General features: G+C 34.9%; 1 pseudogene; it reads right to left on the reverse strand.

The window, feature by feature from the left end:
- Positions 1-450: 450 nt before the first annotated feature.
- LOC118852758 lies at positions 451-595 on the reverse strand (annotated as a pseudogene).
- Positions 596-14,046: the final 13,451 nt, after the last annotated feature.

Below are 14,046 nucleotides of genomic sequence, written 5' to 3' on the forward strand. Positions count from 1 at the left end.
TTCAACAAAAATAATCACAAGAAAATCTTTCACAATGCATATTCTTCACAAAGACAGGAAGTTCAACAGAATTAATGAGATTATTTCAGATGTAGCACCCTTACAATGAGTACTTACTAAAAATTGTAGTTTGGTAAAACTATTTACAACTGAACCAAAATTTTTGAAGGTTAAATAACACCAATAAGCAGTACGAGACCAAAAAAAATCTGCTTAACATTTTTCAAACAGTGTCAAAGAGAAAAAAAAAAACTTCATGCTTTCTTTCAGTTGCTAGCGTTTTCACCATGGTCAAATTCATTCTTAGTAAGTGCAGTATTCATATCTATTCAGTACCAGAAGTCTCTGATGACATTTTGTGCCTGTTTATTAGCAAATGGGAAGAGAAATCGTAACCATATTCTGAAGTTCTTGCTCTCACATGCCAATGTCTCTCTTCAACCATGATTTTCATATGCTGTCCAACTTCTTTAAAATATAGAGTGTGACATGCAGCAGGGCCACATAGAGGAGGAAGTTGTGGACTGAGGAGACCATGTCCTCGCCCATATTGCTTGAGCTCCTCTGGGTCTAGCTTCAGCCCTATCTGGAACATATTGAATCTGGTCTGTTGGTTACAGGCAGCAACTCCACCATCCTCTCGGGCAGCATGCACAGGTGCTCCCAACTCTTAACTTTTAATGATTTTAGCAGAGGTTGAAATCATGTTATCAGAAAAAAATCACAACCAAAAGATAAATAAGGAAACCACATTATGTGTAAAATAACCATAGACAACAAATCAATATCAAAATTAAACATACATTTCAAATGTCTTAGCACATAAATTCATAAGGGAAAATTAGTTGAATTACAGGAAGATATTTATTGTAATAGTAAAATAATAACAGGAGACTTTAACATCCCTCTTTCAGTTTTGGACAAATGAAATAGAAAGATGAACAAAAAGGAAAATATAGAGTTGAAGAAATTGCTATAGAAATTAGACCTAAAGGACAGAGAGCTAAATAGGGCTGCTAAAAAACAAAATAGTAGAAATTACAAAGCTATCCTTAACAGACCATAATGCAATAGTAATTGGTTCAGGGAGAACAAGTAAAAGACAAGAAAGGGAGACAACTATAAATAATGAATGGGCCAAAGAACAAACCATGGAAAGCAATTCTCTAGAGGAAAAATAATTCAGTCCTTTAAAATATCCATTAACAAAATAGAAAAGAAGAATAATGAACTGAATATACATCTTAAATTTCAAAAAAACCCAATAAATCTGAAATGAGCTCAGAAAATAAGATCCAATATTTTAGGAGAAATGGATAAATTGGAAACCAAAAAAGCTATAGAATTGATAGCCAAAACTAAAAACTGATTCTTTGAAAAAAAAATGAACCAAATAGATAAATCTTTATCCAACCTGATTAAAACAGAAACTAACAAAATAGAAGAACAAAGTAAAGCAACAAAATGAGAAGAAATTAAAAGATCATCAGAACCTACTATGCAGATATATGCTGAAAAGAAAAAAAGAACCAAACCTAAGAACATAAAAGAAATTGAGAATTATTTCCAAAAAATAAATACCCAAATGAACAGGAACTACCAAAGGGAAAAAATAACCTTTTTGGATTCATAGGGGAATTCTATTAAACTTTATAAAGACAATTAATGTCAATATTACACAAATTATTCTCAAAAATAAGAAAGAAATCCTCTACCACTTTCCTTTCTTGGGAGATAAATCCTAATATTTAAACCAGGTTAGCATAAATCAAAGAACTATAGACTAGTATCATTCATGTATACCAATTCAAAAATTTATAAAGTCCTGTCAGACTATAATAATTCATCCAAGCAATCATCATTTATGACCAAGTCAGATTTATACCAGGGAGGCAAGAGTTATTCACCATTAGGAAAACAATAAATATAATCCATCATATTACAAGTAAAACATAAAAAAAACATGTGTTTATATCAATAGAGATAGAGAAATGAAAACAAAAAGAAATTTGTCCAAAGTACTACAACACTCACTTGTGATAAAAATCTGACAAAGACCAGGGATAGAGGGAGCTTTTTTTGTTATCATTAAAAAAGATAAAACCCAAAGCAAATATCATATTTGAGGTACACTAACAATTTACCCAATAAATGTAGGAGCAAAGTACAAATGCATACTCTCACTGCTATTATTATATATAGTTCTAGAAAGTCTCCCAATATCAATAAGATGACAGGAAGAAATTAAAGTTTTAAAGATAGGCAAAGAGGAAATACAACTATGCTTATGTGCTAATGACATGATATTTTACTTTGAAAATCTTAGTGAATCAGCAGAAATGCCAATGGACATAATAGCTTCAGCAAAGGTACAAGTTACAAAATAAACTCACAAAACCAGCAGAATTTCTCTATGATAATAACAAAATTTAAGAGGCAAATAAATAATAGAAAGTCAAATCCCATTCAATATAACTACAAAATTCTTAAAATATTTGTGGAGCCATCTACCAATACTCATATGAATTCATTCAGAAGTACTTCTTAAAGAAGTAAAGAATGAATTAATTAATTGGAGATATATTCATTATATGTCTAGACCCTACCAAAATGATAACACTGCAAAAGTTAATTTACACTTAAAATGCTATACAAATCAAACTATCAAAGTGATACTTTGTGTAAATCAATAAATCAATAACTATTCATTTGGAGAAACAAAAGGCGTAGCATCTGAAGGAAAATAATGAAAAAAGTAGGGAGAGAATAACACTTCCAAATACCAAATCACATCATTTACAATAGTCATCAAAACCATTTTGTGTTGGATAAACAAAGTAGGTTAATGGAACAGATTATGAGTGGGGGGATGAATTCAATAACCTAGTATCCAATAAAACACAACATATAAATTACTTTGAAACTCCCAATTTTATAAAATTGCTAGGAAAATTGTAGTCTGGTAGAAATTAGGCTTAGCCTAACATCTCTGACATACTCCATGATTAATTCAAAATGAACCACAATTTTAATATTAATATTGGGGGGGGGAATGGGGTGACAGAAGGGAGGGCTGACTTGGAAATGGAGCAACCAGAATATACGCCATCTTGGAGTGGGGGGGGGTAGAAATGGGGAGAAAATTAGAAATTCAGACTCTTGTGAAAATCAGTGCTGAAAACTAAAAATATTAAATAAATTAATTAAATTTTTAAAAAGAATCAGAAAAAAAATGTAGATTTCTCTTTTCTTAAGGAGCTCACATTTTAGTGGGGGGGGCCCAGTACTAAATGGTGAGTTTGCTTTTAGGGTGCATGGAAAGGCCTGGGTTAGAGGAGTAATCTAGATGGTAAGCCCCAGGATTCCTGAAGTTTTAGCAGCAGGATAGAAGGTATGCAAGGTAGTTCAGATAGCTCAGCACCAGGGAAGGTTGTGAGTTCATGTCTTTGCCCACCAAGAAGTTCATGTTGCTCAAAATCTTGTTGTTGAAGGAAGGTGAAATGATCCATCACCACAGTGAGGTCCACCTCATGCCATTTATAGGTTGGCCTGCAGTGAATTTGTCTAGGGCTCTGGGAACAGTCTGATATGTATGATGTAGTCAATGACATTCAATTGTATGAAATAAATTATTTCAATTTCATTCAAAATCTTGTAACTGTTATTTAAGGCATTTTTTTTAACCTGGCACTTTACATTTAATTTCTGTTCTTTATTTGGAATTAAGTTTCATGTTAAAGGTTCCTAGTTTTTTTTTTAATGTGTAGGTTTATAGAAAGCTTCATGATTTCAGATTGACATATGGTAGAAACAGGTCCTGATCTTTGCTTAATGCAATTTGATATTTAATATCCCTCCCCTCCTGCCCCCAAATTTACACTGAGTAGGTTACTTAAGTATTCTTCAGTAGTACACTGGATAGGCTACTCAAGTGTTACTGAGTGACTGCACTAAATTAGCATCCCTTAGTTACTATATGAAAATGAGATAAAATGTCTGGTTCTTGAGATGAGTGGGAACATATAATCATACCTTAAATTTAAGTAGCACATTTCTTCCCCAATTTGCAAAGCTCTGAAGAAACCCATCTCATTAAGAATCCTGATTTCCCTATGAAGGACCCTCTTTATTGATGAGGAAAATGAGACCCCTAGAATTTGAATGATTTGCTTCGTGTCAAATACAATCTCTAAAGTAGAACAGAAATTGGAATTAGCATCTGACTATCAATCTGACACACACACACACACACACACACACACACACACACGTATCACCCAACAGACTACCATCAATAAATTTTAGCAATGAAGTCCTTACAGAATTTGCCACACGTCAAATGTTGTTATGTTTAAACTACCCTTTGAAATAAAACCAACCTTAAGAACAAAAGTTGAGAAATTTCTTCCTTAAAATTATTAACTGGAAACCCAGTGATTCCATTAGACCAATGGTTTACTTCAGTTATTGAAGCTCCAATCTAGAAGGGTTCTTTATACTGTTAGTCAACAAGCATTTACTGAGTGCTTACTATGTATTAGGCGAGTGAGCTAAATGCTGGAAAAACAGAAAAAGACAAAAAGCTGCCCTGCCTTCAAAGAGCTTACATTTTAATGAGGAAGACAATATATTTATGTGTGTGATACACACACACACACACACACACACACACACACACATATATATATATATGTATGTATATACATATATATATACACACACACATGCACATGCATAGATAAACCACTTAGTATATACACGTATTCTATTTATGGACATATACTATATACATATATATGTGTTTCTAATTTTTGCTATTAGAAAAAGTGCTGCTATAAATATCTTGATATTTAAGAGGATTTTTTTATTCATGGTTTCTTTGGATTATAAGCCTAGTACTGGAATCTCTAAGACAAAGGGAATGAACATTTTAGTCACACTTAAAAGTAGTTGTATTTATATTCCACAATTTGATAATACTGGTTCTTATAAACTTTCTATAGGATGTTTATAAAACTAATTCTTCACATTTTACCTCGACTACCTACTTAGGGAATTTTAGGGAAATAGTTCGGTTTGTTTTATAGCTTAACATCTACCAAAGGATGACAGGTAGTTAGTTACATGCAGGCCATATGTGATTCTAACTTGACATTTAGAATTTTCTGATGCTGACCATCCCTTTGATGATGAAGGCAATGTATCTGTTGAAAGAAGTGACTGTAGGTTTGGGTTACTGCTCTCTGCCTCTTCCAGCTTTTCAGTATTTGTCTTCTCAGTTAATGTGGAAATTGTGACCCTGGGATTAGATGCCAAAATATTCTTTTGAGGCTCAGAAAAGTCTGATTTTACAGATGGGCTTTCCCTTAATTCTATCTCCATATATTATTTATATAAAAGCCAACTCTAATATGCAGCTTAAAATGTATTTTAAATGGTTGTTATTGATTGATGGCTCGACCAACAACGTACTAGTGTGTCTGTCATCTCACAACTCCTCCAACATTGACTGTTCTTATTTTTTGTAATCTTTGCCAACTTCCTTGTAATTATATATTGATTGAGACAATGTTTTGTTGTTTGACCCTCAGCTAACTTTAACTTTCCCTCTTGAAGCGAACATTCCTGAAAAGTCAATGTCACTATATTAAATCCCTGGGGTAGAACATAAATTAATGAACATTTTGTCAGGCTGTATGTCTTACTCAGAGTTCTGAGGCTTTGGGATGAGCAGCTTAAAGAAATTTAAGAAGATTTCTAATTCTTTTTTACAACTGATAGATCCTGTTCCCCATCCCTGTCCCTCCCTGCTTGCAGAGTGATAAGAAGAACACTGCCAGTGATACAGAGTTGAATAATTAGACCAACTATGATTGGTTTGCCTCAAGACCAAGCAGTAGAGAAGAACAACAGAATGGTAATAATGCACAAAATGTCCTATGCCTCTACTCTATTTAGGATTAATTGAGCAAATTATGTGTTGATGAATGGGCACAAGGCTCTTCCTCGGTATTTCAGTAGCTCTTCCATGGCAGGTATTGATTTTGCCTAGCCGTGTGAGAAGAGAAAGGGGGAAACATAGATTAAATCCCACAATTCCCTTACAGGTGAATAAATGTGTTTATGGGAACAAATTGCAGAGTGAAGGGTACATACTTTGGGAGTGGGGAAGGAGGAAGACAGAAGAGAATATGTAATGCATTTTTATCATGTTCATAGGTGAACAGCAAAGAGAGGATGACTTCTATAGTTTCTTAGCAAAAAGAGAGGCCGCAGTAGAATAGGAAGCAGCAGCAGAAGAGAAGGATTAAAGCTAGGGAATGAAAGGGAGACTTAAACCAACAGGGTACAAAAAGTCCCACAAAAAAACCCACTTCCATGGGGAAAAAGGGAATGTCACAATGAGTCGGAGTGGGGGAAGACTTAGTGGATTGGGAGACAATCTTTTCTGAGATAGTAGTATGCCTCCATGGAAAATATCCTGCTGCAGGATAAAGGATATGTGACCTCAGGGATAGCTGGCACTTAGGAAGGGTAAGGGTATAGACCCAAAGAGAATATGCTATGGCTAATGGGAAGAATGGCCATGGAGAGATCAGGCAGTTGAATTAGACTATGCCAGAGGTTGGGAAGTAGGTCTGTTGATAATTGCATATTAAAACAATTTTAAAAAATCAATGAACTGATTGGTTTTGTTGATTTTTCCCCTCTTCCTCATTTTCTTCTTCCCTTTATAAATTATTTGTTAAAACAACCCACTCTGTGGAGGGGAGAAGGGATGCAATGGGAAAGTTAGGTGAGGTAAAAACAGAATCTATCAATAAAATTGATTTTTAAAAAGTTGGACTGCACAATTTGGATAAGAAATTTTCTACCTTACAGAATCATTTCTATCCACATTTACTAATTGATACATGTCAAATCGAAGTGCTACACACACACACACTCACACACACACACACACAAGGATGGTGAGACAAGATTTATGAAGGCAATAACAGAGAAATTGGTTAGAAGACTGAACTCAAACCTGATACTTTGGAAACTGTAATTCCATGAATTACATGTTATAAAAAGAACAAATAACATGCCATAACAAGTAACATGAAGGAACAAATAAAGATCTAATCCATAGGTTCCCAAAGTAGGTGATACGACCCCCTGGAGGGCACTGGAATGATCTGGAATGAACAGTGATAGCCTTACGCAATTGGGTGAGGGGTTGAATAAAAATAAGGGGGTGGTGGGAGCATAAGGAAAGAAAAGATACATTTTTGAAAATCCATTCATACATGTTTCATTTGTTGTGTAACAGAGTGAAAGTTGTAGTGATTATATTATTTTCCAAATAAGTATACAAAATTCAAGTTATAACCTATCAGTGGCCAAGTCTGCTATCATGTCTTAACAAGCAAGTGTTGGCAGGCAAGGATTTCATGCATTGTTGGGAAGTCCAGTATATATTGGCAGGAATGTGTGCATGTAATGACTTGTTTACAACATAATACTATATACTTACATGATGCAATACTGAGCTGTCAAAATTTCAATGCAGAAAAAACCTACAAATTTATAATAAATTATTAAATTTAAGATGTGCCATTTAAAAATATATATATATATATATATATATATATATATATATATTTTAAAATGATGCAAATTTAAAAAAAATTATTAAAGGATTAAAGAAAGTGGATTTCCAGGGGGGTGCTTAGTAATTTTTTTTAAAAGGGGCAGTAGGCCAAATAATTTGGGAACCTTTGATTCTAATCCATGAGTTAATATACATATTAATACTCATAAAATAAATGTGTTATTTTAAAAATATAAAATATAAACATATGCACTAAATGATAAAATTTATATTCATAATGTAAAATTTTGAATTTTTAAAAAGAGTTACATAATTATAATAGGAGTCTTCAATGTTCCTCTCTCAGAGTTGGAAAATATAACAAAGACAAAAAAAAAAAAGAAGAAAATCTAGAACTGAACAAAATGTTGAAGAATTTGGAGCTAAAACATTTATGGTTTCTCAATGGAATCAACAACATATTTCTCAACATTACAGAACTTTTGCAAAAATAATCATGCATTAATTAGGGTACGGGGAAATTACAAATAAATTTAAATAGAAGAAGTACTAAACACACACTTTACTTAACACAATAAAAATAGAGATCAATTCTGGGAGTATAAGCAAAAGATATAGACTTATTTGGAGACTTTTTAATGAAAGCATAAATAATGAATAAGTCAAAATTAATAATGGAAACAGTTATTATATGCATGAAATACAGAGATCATTCCAACATACTAGATTTTGTAGGGTGAAGCTAAAACAGTACTCAGAGGAAAAATTATATTTCCCAAAACATACGTTAGCAAAATGGAATAGCTAATGAACTGAATATGCATTAAAAGTTAAAATAAAAAATAGAGAATCAACAAATAAGCAAACCTAAAATAAAAAGAGAAAATCTTGAAAACTAAAGGAGAAGTAGATAAATTTGAAAACAATAGCAGTCTGATAGTACAGATAAAATTAAAAACTGATTCTTCAAAAAGACTTCATGACTGGCCTGGCCTACCTTGACTTCTGAGATTTATCACACTATTTAAAGCCACCATCCTCTCCTCCTCTCCCCATAATTAGCTTATTTAGTTGGCCACTAGTCTTGCTTTTCTCTTGACCAATTACAGTAGAGCTTGTACCTGATATGAAGGTAAAAGAATAATAAAAAAAGAAAACCAACAACTTGTTTACATATTTTAAAAATCTAATTTGTCTGTTGATGGATTGATTGAAATGGGGTATAGATCTAGCTCCCTTAACATCCTGTTAATATTATAGGGTTTTTCTATTAGAAGATAATGGGTTCTATAATCTACTATTTGCTCTGCAAAACAAAAAAAAAAGCAAAAAGCAAAGCAATTCTTTAGTTTTACATAGAATAGTAGTTCTTTCCGGTATCCATATTTAATAAATTTACATTAATTTTACTCCCATAAAGAACCTATGAATTCATTTTCATGGTTATTCTCTTTAAGGAGACAACCCACATTGGCAATAAAAATGATACTGCTTTCTTAAAGGCAACAATTTTGTAAACCTTGTCATTGTATCCCTAGAGTCCAGCAACACAAAGCCTTGTGAAAAGAAGGAACTTAATAAATGCTCCTAGGACTGAAGTAATCTTCATTTTTAACCAAAAGATAATTAATGGCATTTTGCCTCTTATTACCCTCATTACCTTGAATTCTTACAATCAAGTATTTCTGCCCTTTATCTCTGATTATGAGCCATTCTTCTTGACTCATAACATCTGCATATGAGGGAGTGAGTGCCCTTCAAACTCATATGTTTAATTCTAAATTTGGGCATATAAATTGTCTTGACTAACATCATGATTGCTGCTGGAACTGGCTCTCTCTGGTGCTTTAAAAATCAAAATTCTGATTAGCATAAGAGTATTTGGGCTGAAACATTAATATTGTTGGGAGGCTATTTGCCAGTAGACACTGAATCACAATGGAAGGCAAGTGCATAACAATCAACTGCCCTGATGCATTCCTAGGGGAATCAGGTTCCAAAGGGCCTTTTCCACATTCCAAATTCCTCATTAGCCTGTACATGAAGGAGGAGTCTGTACTGTCACCACTGTACACCTAAAGAAAGGGCACAGGTGGCCATCAGTGTTAGTGTCAGAGGTAAAAAAAAAAGTATGAATATTAAAAGTGCAGAGTAAAATAATGTTAAGTGTCAATCATTACAAAAAAGGGAATAACCTGGAAAAGGCTTTAAGATTGCTTTTCCTCACACATAACTGGAGTTGAAGACATTATTCATTGAATTATTTGAAAACATTCAACACCTCTTTTCTTTCTACTTGGAATACAATTTCGTGTGTGTGTTTGCATATGTTTTTGTACTGTGTATCCAGGCTTGGTGCTACACTAGGAGAGATGACTTAAGAAGCTATAATGTGATATAGAGAAGAGTGTTGGATTTGGAGGTAGGAACACCTAGATTTTAAGCCTATCTGAGATACCAGTAGGCAGCTACGTGATGCACTCAATAGAGCCCTGAGCCTAGAGTAAGGAAGACTCATCTTCCTGGCCTTAGACACTTACTAGCTGTGTGACTCTGGACAAGTCACTTAACCCCTTTTGCCTCTGTTTCCTCATCTGTGAAGTGAGCTGGAGAAGGAAATGGCAAACCACTTCAATATCTTTGCCAAGAAACCTCTAAATGGGGTCACAAAGAGTTGGACACAGCTGAAAAATGACTGAACAACAACAGACACTTGTGGGTTGTGTAACCCTGGGTACCTAAGTGCTTCAAGATTAGGAGCATTATTTCTGGAAGGGTTAAAGCAAAATACCAATCACCTGTCAGGCCAATCTGTGAAGTGTGTTGGCAACCAAAAATGGGCTCCTTATAGCACTTAGTCAACAAGTGCCCTTGACTAGTTTGGCTTTTTTCCTCTGAACTGAATGCTGTTTGTATGTTGGACTGGAGTAAGCTTGTCGGCCCCTTCACCTTGCTTCCCTTGCTTAAGCTGATTGAAAGAACCTGTGCTTTCTCAGTCAACCCCTTCACCTTGCTTAAGCAGATTGAAAGAACCTGTGCTTTCCCCGGCATACCTTATACCCCCGCAGAAGCCGGATGGTTAAAAGCAGCTCCAGTTGGAGCCAGAGGCTGCTATAGCCACAGCCACAGCCACAGCTGAAGCAGGAGCTGCCAGTAGCAGAGCTGACCTACGGGAGGAAGCTGAACAAGGACTTGAAGCCAGTGGGTAATCTTTTTACCATAGAGGGGGAAGCATGATTTTGCTTTACGCAATCATGCTTCTCTGTAGCCTCCTGGTTACTCTTTCAAGGCGTACTTATTGGGCCTGGAAGCTTTTGATTAATATATCAAAATGGGGTTGCTGGTTCATGGGTTGGTTACTGTGGAGCCTAAATATATGTTTTGATTCTTCTGCCTTCTACTTTGAGAGTTTCTTATATCCGGCGGTTCCGAACCTTTCAGACATGTTTATGATCCTCTTTGAGATCATAAACTCTGCCCTCCTAATACAAAGCGCAAGATCTTTCCATGCCCATTGAATAGGCCTCAGGTGGGGCCAACAAAGGGAGGCCTGATTAGAGACAGGCCCATACCCCTTCACTAACTAGGTATGAGGCCCCAGGCCCCACCTCCCGCTCCTTTTTTGCTAAGTGGGATGCGAGCCCTCAGGGCCCTGAACAGTGTAGATAAGATCTGAGGTTGGCATTTTGTTTTGGGGCTCTCACTCACCGGAAGAGTGTCCTATGATTTAACCAGATGAGACTCTGCGTAGCCACTAGAGCCCCACCCCCCGGCTTTGAAAACCAGATATTGGTGCCTCTCTCTGGTAACTATGTAATTCTTTGGTCAAACAGATAGAGGCCTGTCTGTTGATCTCTGTGTGTTATTTGCTCTGTTTATATAATGTATGTTTGTATTTGCTCTAAAGTTCAGGCTTTTCCCTCTGAACTAAGTGAATGATATATGTATGTTTAATTAAAGTAAGATTGTTAACCCCTTTAAGTTGCTTTCCTTAGAAATGCAGATTAAAGAACCTGTGCTAACAGCCCTCCTGTGTGCTGGTGTTACTGGTCTTTCACCTCCACAGCAGCTGGTAGCAATACTGTTGTTACATCACCTCAGAGATATTGTAGAAGGAATTCCTGTGTCTCTGAGAAGTTATACTTAAGGCATGAAGAGCACCTCAATATTGAAGCGATCTTGACAATTAGGCCTGATATGACAAGCACAATTTTATGAAATCAAAAAGATGCTTATAAGGCAAAATGTTTTAGGATGCTAAACATTGATATTAGAGAATTAGAGCATAAATATAGAAACTGCAAGAGGTTATAACCGTTTTGGCATTTTCTTACTATGCTTAATTCACCGCCCCCTTTAAAAATAAAACTAAATGACATAGAATTAGAGCAGTGCTCAGAGCCATCTGACTGTATTTTCCTTATTTAAACAAGTAAAACATTTTGGCTTATGGGTTTTTACTCAATCTGAAATTTTCTTGATAGCACCTTTACATTTCCTTCCAATTCAGATTGCATGAATCAATTTTTGTATTTTGAACAGACCTGTGATTTCATCAGTGAAGGTAACTCATGGTGGGAAAAGTCCCATCTACTGATACTGTCCATAACTCAATACTAGTTGGGGTGAGGTGAGGGCAAGTTAAGTTCCATCTCTGTGGCCACAGAGCTAGTATATGTCAAAGGAAAGTCTTGAACCTAGGTTTTCCTGACTCCAAGGCTAGTCCTCTATTTACTTTGCTGCACCAATTGTGCTATACCCCTTGGAACCTAGGGCAAAACTACTAGAGAAATATACCCTTGGAGTCATCTTTTGAAAGCTCTTTATGTTCTTTCTGTCTCTTCTAGATTCTGATTAAATTATTTCTATCATTTCTCTCAGAAGGTTATCCTATTTTTTAAAATAAATTTTAACTATTGGGTCAGTTTGTTCATTTGAGTTCACCACGAGAATTTGACCCTGATTGGCAGAAATTCAAGCTAATCAAGAACATACCCCTCACAATGTAAATCAGTGTAGAAGTTTCTGTAGTCTCATGACCCTTGGTCTCCCCTTCATTTTATTTAATCTGTTGTGCCTTTGCTTGAATTGTAATATTATTCTACAATGCTTCCTCTGATAAATTCCTATTTAAAAACCTTGCATTAAGGGGTGGCAAGTTGGGAGGAGTAGTAAAAGAGCTACTGTGGTGTGTTTTTTTTACAATCCAGCATAAAAAAGTAGAAAAAAATTGCTTCCATGTAACCCATTTATAGAAGACTCCAAACCATTTAAAACATAAAATTTATTACATCATTGCATGGATTCTTTTGCAAAGTTGCATAACAATCATTCTAAGTTTAACAAAAACCAAATGATGCATTTTCACAACATTTTTTCAATTTAAAACAAGATGGGTTTTGGCAGCTTTATCTCACAGGAGGAAAATAAATATATTACCTTTAGAGGGGAACATTGTAAGAAAAATAAATCTTTGATGTTCCCCCAGACTGCTTAAGTTCATTTTGATAGGAGGAAAGGCAGCAACCTCTGGCACATGCTCAGAATCCTGTTCCTGAATTTCAATAGGGGAGTCAGTGATGGCCCAGATATCAGTATTTAGATTCACACAGGGTATGATTAATGAAAGTCACGTTCAGATATTCCTTTCACTTCAACAAACATTTATTGAGAAACCATTGTGTCTAATAATGTACTTGGCATGGTGAAGTGTACATAAGAAATCTATAAAATATGCCCTTTCCTGATAGGACTTACCATATAGTTGGTGAGGAGTCACAATCTTAATATTCTGTATATCAACTATTTTAGAAGAAACTTCAATGCCAATAACTTAATCCAGGAAAATTAATGATAGTAAATGAAATCAGAGTTAGCAATAATAATAATAATAAAAACAACCATGGGAATTTAGGTCAGGAAGATATCTATGCTGTAATAATATTGTAATTCTTGTATGTTTTATTGGTTGAATTCTTCATGACGTTTTGGAATTTTTAATGGTAGTATGAGGATTTGTCATCTGTTAGCGTATAAAGCACAAAGATCTTCTGTTTTCACAATTCTGGCTATTTGTAGTGTCTTTCTAGATATTCAACAGGCACTAAATTTTTCGACCGGGGTAAGACATTGCACCATTTGCACTATTCCCTTGAAAAAACAAAACAAAACTGTGGCCATCTTGATATCTGGTCTCTTAAAGAATCAACTCTATAGCCTCTGGTAATTCCCCAATCTTGTACTGCTATCACAAACTCTTCTATTTTTATAGCTGAATCTGTCATTTGTTGCATGCTTCTTTATTATTACTATTGGAAATAGTATTGTTGCCTAGAGGAGATGTTTCCATCTCCTTGTCTGAAAGCAAAAGAAGGAGGAGTCTAAACAGGCAGCTAAAGAAAGAGATAATCCCTTTCCTTTTTTAGAGGCAAAATCAATGGGAAACTCCA

This window comes from Trichosurus vulpecula, chromosome 6, assembly GCF_011100635.1.
Source record: "Trichosurus vulpecula isolate mTriVul1 chromosome 6, mTriVul1.pri, whole genome shotgun sequence".
Classification (NCBI taxonomy): Eukaryota; Metazoa; Chordata; class Mammalia; order Diprotodontia; family Phalangeridae; genus Trichosurus; species Trichosurus vulpecula.